We start from the raw sequence: 14,496 nt of genomic DNA, 5'->3' as shown, positions 1-14,496 counted from the left end.
GATCGTACTCTGTAGGTTTTGAATCATCCGGTCATGTTATATTCGTACTCCGCAATTTTACTAAAGGATTAACATTTTTAAGTGTATATCTACCTATAAATTCTGATAATGACTGCATTTTTGGTACATATTATAAGCAATGCGTGCAACGTTTAATCTATTGTAGATAATCAGAAAAAATTACGTTTGCGACATCTCCTATATTTCTTAAGACCTCAACCAAGCTACTAGGAAAATAATATTTAAAGATTGATGGTAATCTTTAATCTGCCCATAATCGGATTATATTAATTTTAGCTAGTCCATGATTATTGTTTAAATCTTACTTTAATGTACAAATCTATACTTCAAGTACCCAATAATATTTGCTGTTTCATACATTGATGATTCACTGAGTATGCTAATTGCTCACCTCCATTTTTTATAAATATGAAATACGATGAATTTATTCAAATAATTCAGATTTCCAGTATTTTAAATTAAAATAATTAAAGGAAATATTCTAAAAATTATGCTTATATCGTGTCATATATTTAAAATATAAATGTATACTAAGAGTATATAAAAAGATTCAATAATCACAAGTTACTGTACCTGCCAACACACATATGTTGCGTATAATTGAAACTCAATTTTTTTTTTTTTGTAATTATTAGTTAACTAAAACTATTTTATAGAATACTACACTTTTTATTTAACGTTCTTTAAAAACATTTTATGTTATCATGATTAAATTATAAATATATTTCTTTATTTTTTGGATTTAAAATAAATTATATAACATTGCTCTTTCGTATAAATTTGTGAACTTTATTCTTCACTGAAACAAAATATAGCCATTATAATATGATACAACCATCAAAATTGGTTTATTTAACGATTTTACGCATATTAAAATCATTAAATAATAAATCCAATGTCTTATCTTACGGAAATAGACCGTTGAGGTAATTACAGTTGTTCACAACCCGTAAAAACTAACGTATTGTAACCTCATTTTTCTTTCTATCTTAGGACATTTAACTTCTTTAAAATGTATAATTATTGTATTATAAATGTATCATCGATACATCCTCCACAAATTACCAATGAAGTATTATCTGCGTGCAGCACGTTTCCACAGTTTCCACAACCAATTTTCTATTCATTGTGATGGATAATGGACACCTTCGTGTGACGTGCAGGAAACAATTGCATTGTGTGCAGCATCAAATATCATCTAATTATGTAGGTATCGTATTCCAGAACAGTGATTATTTGATCATTAATATTGTAACACCCATTTCGAGTGCCTCAATCACTCGAAGCAGAATTTGATTTGAAATACATTTTATAATAAGCCTTAAGTCTTCTAATGATTATACTAAATTACTATAATTTGTAATTTATTGAATGTTATGTTGATTTGAAATTATCTATGTTTAAAAATCAACCTAAATATGGTGATGAATATAATTAAATGTTGAGTATTAAATAGATTATAATAAAAATAATTAATATAAAACATATCAACACTATAAATTATAATAAAAAACAATAATAACACAAAATACTCGTATATTATATTTTTTATGATAAACATAAATAAATATCTTAGGTTAATTATCGAGCTATTTGTAGCAATAAAATGGAACGCAACAGTATCTAACTTTTATTTGTGTATTAGATACGTATTGCTTTTTTTCGTTAGGTAGGTACCTAATTATGTAGTGCAACAATAATATATACATATATATATATTTTTTTTTAAACTTTAATTTTTTAATTTTTACAAGTATCTACAGTTTTAGCTATAATAAACTAAACTAAATACGATTCATTGTAAATTAAATATAATTTTACAAAATATTGAAATTTTATCACTGTCATATATGCATGATTAAATATGTTTAAAAAAAAAATAAGTTTTGTGAATATTTTTAAATTTAATTTTTAGGTTTAGAATTTTTTTTCTAAATCAGTCCTAAATATATTATTTTCAAACCAAAAAAATATTCAAAGTAGAGTCCTACATTTGTATAAAAGAAGTGATGATTATAACAAAATGTTTTTATAATGTAGTAAACAGTAGTATTGTATTACGTCGTTAGAAAAAAAAATAACTTCCGATCATTGAAAAATACTATAATATTATGTTGAATTTAAAAAAAAAACGGAAAAGAGGATACCACTTTTCTGTATGGTAAAAGTCTAGTTGGTCACTGTAATAGTTTAAAATAATTATTTAGTACGTGAGTATGTAATATCGTAAAAATCTGAAACTCCAAGGCTCATAAAAAATTATTTTTGCTTTCTGATAAAAAATATTTTTATATAGATTAAAAAAATCTCATAAAAAACCTTATACTAAATTTTAAAGCATTTTCATCCAAAAAATATTTAAAATAAAAAATTCAAAAAATAGAAAATAGAAAATGTCTATAAATTACTCAAAAAAAGCCAATATATTTTTAAAATTATATTATGTATAAAAAGTTATCATGATAAATAATTTAAATACATTTAAATATTTGATAAAATTGTTTATTAACTATGATTATTCGTTTTCGAGTCACAACAAAAAACCCGAAAGCAATTTTGAATGACAGTTTATCTATTAATTTCAAACGCACAAAATACTTTTTAGTTTAAAATAAAACGTTCTTAAACACATACAATAAATAAAGTACTCATTATGATGTACTATCTTTAAAAAAGGTTATCTAGTTACCTATTTACAAGAAAAATGAACAATTCTCATTTGATTCTATAAAATCTTAATAGTTTAAAATATAATTCTTTCTAGTATTTGAAGAAGTTCATAATTAAAAGATAAAACGTGCTTATCACGCTTAGTGGATCATTCAAACATAGTTATAAACCATTCTCTGTTATTCGAAAACAGATAAGTTACTTTTGCAAAACTAAGTTCCAAATTAGTTTTGTTAATTGTCTTAATAAAAAATAAAAATAAAAGTATGTAAGTTAAAAAACAATTAAAATAAAAATACTAAAATTTACCTTTGCACGAATCCGTGATAAAATGCAAACTAATTAATTTCACTATCCATTAAAAAGTATTTACTTTTTAGTAAAATGTACTTACAAAATACGAATGTATTATTAATTTTTGATAATAGTATCTGCCTATCGAATAAATATTTTTTATAAACGACATATGATATTTATCTACTTAAAAAATAACATTACGTAATTCGAGTTTTGATAAAATACTTAAAATTTATTTTAGTTTTTAATCTAACAAATATCATTAAATAATAGATATAAATGTAAATACACTGTACACTGTCGTAATATTTGATATTTTGACGTATCAAAATGGTCTACTTAAAATTAATAGAATAACAATTATTAACCTATTTTTAAGGAAATAATTGTTATGTTACAATAATATGAAAATTTAAAAAAAATCGTTTATTATAAATCTTTGAAGACACTGCTATGTGCTATCTATAATTTATTAGATATATTATCGATTACGAGTTTGACTTTATTGTTATCAAAATTATTTAATAGTTGTGACATTAAAACTACTACTAACATTGTTTCAAATCTTAAAAACCAATGAAATTGCCATTTGCATAGCAACAAAAGTATCAAATATATTATTTTTTATATGTTTCGTATTAATACTTAGGTATACACTATTATACTGATTCTTACTTAAATTAAACAAATTATATGACAAAATAAAATTGTTGTTGTTTATTATCTTTTTCTATAAGCAAATTAGTGTCTAACATTAAGTAAAATTCAAGTAAACTCACTTCTTGAATTTAAGAATTTTTAAATTTAAAAAAATATACAAGTTTGATAACTGTATATTAATAATTTTAAAATAATACAAACACAGTTAATATTTCTTTCTTTTCAAATATTATATTTAATGTGGGGATTAGCGTAGGTACCTACTATTAATACCTACTATAGGTGATAGCCGTTTAAAGCAGAATACATCATAGTGAGATTGGCCAAAATCTAAGAAGTCTTGCAACAATATTTACACGATATTCAAATTTCTACTGTAATAAACCTAATTGTTATCTTAAATGAAAATATATATTTTTAACATTTAGGTATGTTGCCGTTTTTTTCTTACGATAATGAGTATTATTCGGGCGTTGAAGTATTGCAATTGATAGTGTACTCGATATCTACGGACCTGGTTGAAGGATCATCCCACCAGTGGATACATCGTATAGATTTCAAGCTGAACTACAATACATATACTCAATACATGTGTAATATCAATATAATTGGATGCTGTTTAATGCACGCTGACCAGAACGAGTGCGTTGCACTCTAGTCCGCGGCCTACGGCGTACGACAATAGGACGCCAATGCGATTGTGTATTGCGTGTGTACATTTCGAGTATTACTATTATCGGCATCATGTCCCTCTTTGCACACATTTCACACCCATTTTCTCCATTTAATTTCGCACTCAAATAATTTATAATTAAGTTCCTGTGGCCCTGGTTTCATTTAGTAATTCACAAAGAACGCACTCCGCAAGTAGCGAGCCACCAGATTGACCACTATACACATTGAACGCGTACATATTATATTATAATAATACACTCGTGATTAGGTTAAGTAATATTATCACAGGCAAATATCCGCAAGATATTTTGAAATTTTGTGAACCAGACTTGATATATATTAGCTATGTGCGTTGTGGGTCTTATCCGGATCGATTGTTCGAGATACCTATAGTAGCGAGATTACTATTGGTTTTACAACAATGTGTTACTTATGCGTTTTGTTTTTAGTAATATTTTTTCTAAGTCAATGATTAAACATATGACAATAATTATAATGCAGTATGAATTGTGAACTGAAAACTCACTTTTTATTCTTCAAAGGTCGTCTTTTTTAGTGTCTTCGTATTATAGTTTATGGTAGTAAAAACAGCGGAAAACGAATTAATAAATATGTAGAAAAGCGTATAGTTCTAACTCAATTATAGGAGAGAATATCATATTTTTTTATTTGAACTAGTTGGATATAAAGTCATTTTATCTAAGCAATAATTCTGGCATTGAAGTTTATAATAATAATACACCACTCCTTTGAACAAAGCTAATTGCAAACGAGTTAAGTGTCCAATGCATGTATCGACTTTTTAGAAATTTAAATTTATTATGCATTAAATATAATCAATCGGCAATAAAAAATATTACAAAAAAAAAAAAATCATTTAGACATGAATAATTAAATAATTGTTCAATATTTAGTACAATAATATTAGAATGGTAATTGAGAAATCCTAACTCCTAATACTATTATAACTGCATAGATTTCTTATGCTAAATTATCATATGATATGTTGGAATAAAGAAATCATGATTCTAATACGGTTTAGGCCACTTAAGTTTTTAATTAATTTCATCAATAGCAGTGAGTAATATGTTAATTACACAAAATATCAATTTCTAGAATATTAAATACGGTAATTTGAGACATTTTAAACTATAATTAATTATTGACCGTCATTTAAATTCCAATAGATATGCCAACATGAATAATTTAACATACATATTATTAACCTATCTTTCATAGAATCATATTCTATATTTTCATATTGTCTCGTGTTGACTTAATCATACATTTTAATAATTATTATGATATATATTTTTTTTAATTAAAAAATAAAAAATATGGTAGTATCTTTATTTATATCCGATGGTTATTGTATTTTAATTTTTCACGGTGCAGTATTAAAACGGTTATCTATTTAACTATAATGTTGATTATTATTTGAAATACATTTCTAAAAACTTATCTAAAACACATAACAAGTTTTATGATAGGTATATTTAGAATTATTTATTCTTGCACTTACAAAGCTGTACCTACATGCTCTATGTTCGTATTTGCGATTCGTGATTAGTTGAAATTTGACATTTCACAATACATATAGTACCTCATTATGAACAACTTTCATACTATAACACTATTTATACGATTAAAATACAAAAATATAGAACTGTTTGGAAATATAATACGGATCAGTTTGTTTTAGATTACAATTTATGAGTATGCTCATTTTCTGAAATATACTTGTCTATTAAAATAGTCAGCATACAGACTCATTCTGTTATTGTTAGGTAACTTCTTGTGGAGTTAGAAATGTAAGCTCAAACGTATTTCTAATCCAATAACTAATTTCAGAATTTTTTCTTTAAATGTTGAATTAAACCAAGACTTTGTGACGGAACATAACACTACAACACTAACTAAAATATTGAAAAAAAAATAGACATAACTTTAGTCGAAAATAATGTGGAGAGAAATTAAAACCAACCTTTTTTTTTTTTTGGAGGAAAATGGACAGTGGAGAAAAACAGGATTTCGTTTTTAGAGAAAAATGGCTACGGCCCTTTATTAATTAATGAAACTAAAACATTAAAGGTAAGTAATTACTTCATCTCAAATCTTAATAGATAAATTAAGTGATGATCATAGTGGTGAATTGTAATTGATCATTTCAATTTTATAATTGCATATAATCTTTAAAATTCGTTATTTAGTATAATATTGATCACTACCATTATTTAGTTGTGTTTACTATTTCTGAAAAATGTTATCTTTTAATAGAATCTAGTTTATTCTTTAGTGACCCATTTAATGAAAATTATACTAGTTGAAAAAAATAAAGATTTATAATTTAAAACTTATTACATGATAATCCTCTTTGTCAGTATTCATAAAGAAAAGCTGTCTATCAAAATTATATGGACCCGTTTAAACTTATTTTTATTATGCGTTATCAGATTGAATATCTACAATCTGAAAATTTATAAAACACCGACAAATTGACATTTTAATTAAATTATTAATTTTGAATACAATTATGATATTATAATACTTACCTATTTACATTTATTTTAACATAATATGTATCCTATATTCTTATCACTATTATTATTACAATTAACTATAAAGTCGTGTAGTTTAGATAACAACATTTTATTAAACTTCTTTTTTAATTTAAAACAATAACCAAATAGACTATAGACTATAATATGAAGTATTTTTTTTTTTTTTAGCGATTGGTTTTTACTACATTTATAAAAATTATTTTTTAAAAAATTAAGTACTGTATACTCCCTTATAAGTTATAAATGTAAAATTCTCATCATTATTAATATTATAATATCATAGATATCGATGTTTTTTGAGTAATTTACTATCAATCGTATGAATACAAATGTTTAAAGTAAAAAATAATTTGTTGGTTTAAATATCTATAAAAAAAATATAAATGTGGATCGGACATGAGAACATCTTACTAAAATGGACATAATTACTGCGTAAAAAATAATAACAACAACAGTAAAATTATTGTAAGACAATAGAATAAAAGGCAATTGTTTCAAGTTACCAACGCGAATAAAGTCGTATTATTGACAAAAATAATGCAAAAACTACAAAAAATTCAGAAAACCGAATTATATAAAATGTAACGGTATAGGTACAAATTAAAAACTGACCCAATGTTTATTTAAGTATATTTTACGACTTTAAATCAGTACCTGCCCAACGAATAACAGCCGCGTAACATTTATTTTTTAGGTTTGGTTACTAGTTTACTACTACCCTACTATTCACCATATTGTATATCATCTGACAGCTATTATAATATATATTATTATTACATTATATTATTTATTATACATCATATCTATAATATAATATGTAGGTATTGAGGAGATGGTAAATGTATATTTATACGATGATTAGGGTGATATGATAATAATAATAAACTTCAACTTAGAATGACAATCAAAAATATTATATAACCTACCTGGTCATGGTATATCGTATTGTCTAGATCCAATTGGCCTTTTTTGTGTAATATTTCTTGTAAGTTTTAGTATACATGAATTATCTAAACAATAAATACACGTATACTATTATAGCAAAGAATATTTTAAAATAATATACCAGATGATATTCTCACAATATTATATCTATTGGTGTAATTAGAAGGGGATCATGAATTACAATCCTCCAAAATCTTATTTTTGTTTTCCATCCATAAATATGAAAATAATAGATCACTAAATTAAAAAAAAAAAAAACAAAAAAAATAAATATAAAAAATACAGAAACTTTTTTTTGCAGTAAGTGTAAGTTAATAATATAATTGATAAAGTATATTAACCAATACTAAACTAGAGGTCTTGAAAACATAATACTCAACTTAAATGGACTTAATTGGACTTAGTTACGATGATATAGTATGAATGTTATTTTTTCCTATTCTTAAGTTCTTAACAACTAAAAAAACACAAATCAACACAATATATTAAAAAAATATATTCATATAATATTTACAATGATTAAACATTAATTATTAAATTTATTGAAAACTTTATAGAAAAACTAAATACAAATTTTTAATTGTTGATTTAAATCTAAATAAAATGTTAAAGAATACAAAGTTATATTTACTGATCTTTATAATAATTCAAAACATTTTAAATCAGTTATGATTTTATTATAAGCTTAAAAGTATGTTATAACAACTTAACTGAATTTAAGTTATGGCATAATTATTGTGCATTCAAATCTCTAAAAATAACCACAACAGAAAACATTTTTCACTGTAATTTAGAATTGTACTCACTAATTTTAAATGACTACAAATACAAATACTTATTAATAAGTTATTCTCTACCAATATCTATTTCTACATTACATTGAGTTACAAGTTATAACTTATATACCTTTAAAAATCCTTTTACAGCCTACATGCTACAGATCAAAACAGATTAAATTATTTGGAAATGTGCCACGTACAACTGGAAATATTTATCCAGTTATGTTAATTGATAAAATGGCAATAACTTCAAACAAATATAATTCAGTAAGTTATTATGATTCTTTATAGAGTATATATTTTAAATATGACATTGGTTTTTAAGATTTATTATAGAAAATAATTCATTATCTTGGTTAGAAATTATTTGAAATACCACTATTAATATAATTAGATATATAATATATACCTAAAATTGTAAGTACCTATGTAATATAATACACGTATAAATAATATTGTAGTAAAACGAAATAGACAAACTCACGCAATATATGTGTATTTACCTTCTTTTCACTTATATGCGATCTCTCATTCATATATATTGCGTTGGATTACCACCCTCGTATTTGTATATATACATACACACGATTAAGGATTTATGCATATAAGGATTTTATTATATGGTAAATTAACTCACCTTTATTTGATTGTCAGGTTTGACTTGTCAGGTATTCGTCATTCGATGAATGCAGGAATAAGAGATAGGTTTAATATCAATCAAAAGCGCAAGTAATATATTATTGATATTAATGTAACACTTTTTAATTTAGAACACAAAAATACTATTTGATGATAATAATATATACTAATTAGCCTTTAACGTATGACCGCTACCAAAGGCGCATACAGGGAAAGTGACGTTGTGACATAACAATATATGAATACGAATTTCTATAATCCTATAAACATCCATTCGGCTGTAATATGTTGAAAACATTATATAAAGAAAATAAAAAATAGACAGAACACCCTTTTGAAACAGGTACATGTGGATTCAAAAATGTGAATTGCTTTTGATGAACCTTAAATACAACTAACATATATAGGAGGTGCCTTTTCACTACGACGTTTAACACATTCCTTTGCTCACTTCTTATGTGTTTTAGAAGTGATTCAAAGTTTCCATGTATGCATTGCCAATAATATGATTAGGATTGAATACAATAACGTTTTATTAGTTTTAGAGTTAAATATTTAAATTAATATTGATAGTAAATCGAAATTCCACAACAATCATAATATGTAATTCCTATATACACTCTTATATTAATTCAATGTTTATCTATATAATTTCAGTATTACAAATTGTATTTGTAGCTTATACAATTCTTAAAATAATGAAAATTAATTTTTTTTTTTTTTCTATAAGTAATTGGCAATTTTTTATTATACTAAAAATATATGTTGTATCACAATATTATGAATAGTTTATGAGAAATGTATAGATACATAAATAAGTATAATATATTATTAATATAAATGGAACATTATAATATTAATGACTATAGAACATCTAATGAATCGTTTCAAATAGTATAACTTATGCTTTGAATAAATATCTTTAATATTATATGTATGTATTATTATCTGAGTCATTATACACATCTTAATAGTATGCACTTTCTGAGTTTGATTGTTTATCTTTTCGTGTGAGTCACAATCTCTATTCCCTACGCGTGTTCTACATTTTATAATTTAAAAAAAATATCAATATGCTTTTAATTTGTTTAAAAAAAATAATAATATTATAATTTAGAGATTAGTCACGATTAAACAGTTTAGCCATCAAAAATGGTCATATATCACTCGGAACAAAACAAAAATGAGATGAAACATTTTGCGTAGGAGTTACTGATTTTCTCTAAGTCGGTCATCACGCTCTGACCGTTTGGTCAATGGATCACGACTAATTCAAACCGACAAAAACGATGTGTCACATGAATCTCGTATTCTTTCTTAATTTCATCACCTAAATATAATTTTTTTTTTTTTTTACCTGCATGTGGGTATAAACTATAAAGTATAAACTATAAATATTTGTTTAGTTGATCAAAAATATAATATATTTATATACACTAACCTTCATAAAACTTTCTTAAAGAAAAATAATTATATTAGTATTTAGCTTTTTGTTGGATTTTATTAAATTCATGATGTGCTGAAATAATAGACAGCTAATGTAGATAAACTTTTAAGTATCTATAATAACACTTACACAAAAACGTTTTATGATTAGAATACTGATCATAAGTATTAATAATCAAACGAATCACATAAATAAATTATAACTTAAGTAATCTGGAATATTAATTTAATAATTATTAGAAGTTCCTTTAATTGTATATTTGTGTAATAACCCTATTACAAACGTTGACAAATATTGCTAACTATAAAATGAATAGTATACAATAAATTAATTTTAAAATATAAATGAGAAACTAAAAATGGTATGTATTGAAAATTGAACTTAATATAAATAAATGTGTAACTTATTTTTAAATTTAGAATTAATATAATGCACACTTTAATCACTGTATCTTAAAACCGCTTAAAATTATTTATTATAATTCCATGTATGATGTAAATTCAATATTGTGAGAATATTTTTATTTATTAGATTCACATAGAAAATGCCATAGTATTATAATAGTCTCATTTTAAATATAGGTACTAAAAAATAACATTTACATATCATTAAACTTCATAACCGTTTCAATTTCTTATAAAATTGTTAAAAATGACTTAAAATGTAAGAGAGTAATACATTTTTTTCTAAATTTTCATATTGAATCCACAAATAAGACATAAAAAAACACATAATATTCTTACTGAAGTAAATTATTTTAATATTTTTGTGAATCAGATAAAAACGTTATCTTTAAAATATATCAACTGTATTGAATAAAGTCGGTATATTCTACAGTTTCCAACCCACTTGTACTGAATTAAATGTGTGGCTGTAAGTCTCTAATGTAACTGTAAAAAAATCTGTTAAACCATATAATGCCAAAATGTAGATTTATATATACTTAAAAAACTTAAATACTTTCTTTTTAAATGATATAATTGTTCGCAATAGTTTGAAACAAGTAAAATAGATCTGACAAAAAAAGATTTATATATACTATAAGTATATTATAATAATTTCAATTATCGTTAAAGAACAAAAATATTTTCGAATTTTCTAGAAAACCATCACGTTTATTTATTCTACTGTATAAAGTATACTATAAACTGTATGCACCTGAACCCACTGAACCGCAAAACTAGTGTCAAACTTCTTTATTGTTATTATTCATCTTAATGCGATCATCAGAAGAAACCGGTCCTGTTGCATTATATATGATGACTGCATACCCATTACCCTCTACACTTTTTAACTCGGTGTATTTGAAACAACAATTACTGCTCAAAATACAATAGATTCAACGTTTTTAAATAAGCATACACTTTTAAATAACCCAGTTATCTGGTACATGTACCCATTTTGGTATATTTTTCTTGTCGCACCAAGTTGTTAACATTTCTAAATAAGTCTTAACCAGTGAATATAATAATATATTAATTTATTATATTAGTTTATCAATATGCATAATTTTCAAACATGTGTTGATTATATATTTAGACAAGAATTTTTACTACTTAAGCAATATTTTAATGGTATTATAGTTATAAGTTATTATTTATGAAAAACTATAAATGTAGAATATAAAACTGTTACAATAATTTTTGATATAATAATAATAATAATAATAATAATGAACAATCATATAACTTATGAAATAATTTAAGTGTCAACGTTATATTTATATTTGTTTATGGTTTCACTTTAAACTTAAAATTTAAGTATTTTATAGGCTTAGAAATAATCTTAAATTTTTTTAACTGATAAATTGTTTTGTTTTTAAGTTCAACCAAGTATGTACTTAGATTTTAAATTTATTAACTAATAATATTATTAAATTTTAATTTTTAAAAAATGTTTTTGCAAATAAATAATTCAAATAGTTTGAAAATAATAGGTATAATAATAGTAAATGGATGGCTAAACTATTTTATTTATACATCAAGTAAACCATGTAAATCAAATAATTATAGCCTGTAGAGTGTGAATGTTAGACTTATAAATTCTACAAATGATAAGGAACATTAGAAAATGTTTTGGTTTTATAATGCTTTTTTTTCACACGTTTTAGGGTAACAACTTACTAACAAAATATTCGAAATGTTTTGTATACATTTAGCAATCAGCGAACTCATGATCGAAAATCCAATTTGTATTATACAATTATAGTAGTTGTAATTTCTTTCAAAAGTAAAAATCTACCAAAAAACATCTCAATAGAATCAATTTTAATAAAATGAATTTTATTGGTATCCAAAAGAATATTAATATAAAGTAATCGTAATTTATTATCATAATATTATTGTATAATATGCATAATATAAAATACATAACTGACATTGTGATTATTTTAAACACTGATCAATTTTGAGTTAAATATTCTATAACCTTATATTAGTTGTATTAAATTAAATTATTTTAATTTATCTAACCACAAAAATATGATACATTTTTAAATCCTAAAACCATAAATTAATAGTACTAAAATATTGCCTAACTTATATGTGACATGCAACACATCTAACATGAATGTCTTGGATAATAATATTATTGATATTGTTCAATCGTAAGGAACTAAGGAAGACAATTAATACGTCTATAATAATTGTTCTTAATATGACATACCAATATACAATAAATTATAGTTTTGAAATTGTCAACAGTTTTTGTTGAATTCGATATTCATTTTGTCACCTCCATTACAGTGACCTACTCAAAGACATGTTTTACACTCGACTTCTATATGATAGAGCTACTTCTCTGGCTTTAAATGAAATTTTTAATTGGGTAAATTTATTTATTTTTCTTTTTTAAACGCATTTATGAACAATATTTACAAGTCAAAGCTTATTAATGTTGAAGAATATTACATTTATTTTCATCTTTTAAATAATTATTGAAATAAAGAAGTTAAATCAATGCAATTTACACATCATTGTAAAATAAATATCGCTTTGCTCAGAATGTAGAACATAAGTATTAACTAAACACGCAATCGTTTATATAATAATATGTTTTTATTAAAGAACTTCAGAAGTTTATCATGTGTAACTATCCATAGAAATATACTTGATAAGTGATTACAATATTAGATTTTGTTTATTGGATGTAAAATAAATGTTAGCTCGATTAAGTGCGCAAATTTGAAATAGTATTTACATTAAGTCGTAAATAGTGTTTAATATTACGTTTAACCAATATATATAACATTTTATACTTACGTTGCATATATACATTATCAACTTTCTAATAATAACTATTTATTTCAGTTACGACCCGGTGTTCTGCCCACATCTCATTTGATTACACAAAGTCTAATACTACTCGAACTCAAGAGTAGTTGAAGTATTTCTTAATTATGCATTCTAATATGTGCATATAATAAGTGTATTATAGGCTTAGAGTTATTGTATTTTATTTTATATTATTATTTTTTAATACTTAACGATTTGTTTAGATTTTGAATTCTAAAAATATAAACGTTGTCAACCAGCCAAATCGTATTTTGTATTATAAAGATAAAAATTATATTATGTTTAATTTTAACGGGTTATGAACTACTTAATCGTTTTTAATGTACTCACTATCAGTCATCATCTGTTCCCCTATTAATTTTTGATTGCTATATTTCTATTTTTCTTATTAAAAACCTATCACAAGTTGTCACATTTTCGCTGATATAATATTTTCATCTCAAAACTGTCTAAAACAGAAAACTAAAAGATATGATGTAACTTGAGATATTTTTAAACTCTGTAATTAA

This window comes from Aphis gossypii, chromosome 1 (genome assembly GCF_020184175.1).
Source record: "Aphis gossypii isolate Hap1 chromosome 1, ASM2018417v2, whole genome shotgun sequence".
Taxonomy (NCBI): Eukaryota; Metazoa; Arthropoda; class Insecta; order Hemiptera; family Aphididae; genus Aphis; species Aphis gossypii.
The sequence above is the reverse complement of the archived record's forward strand: the minus strand, read 5'-3'. Positions refer to the sequence as shown.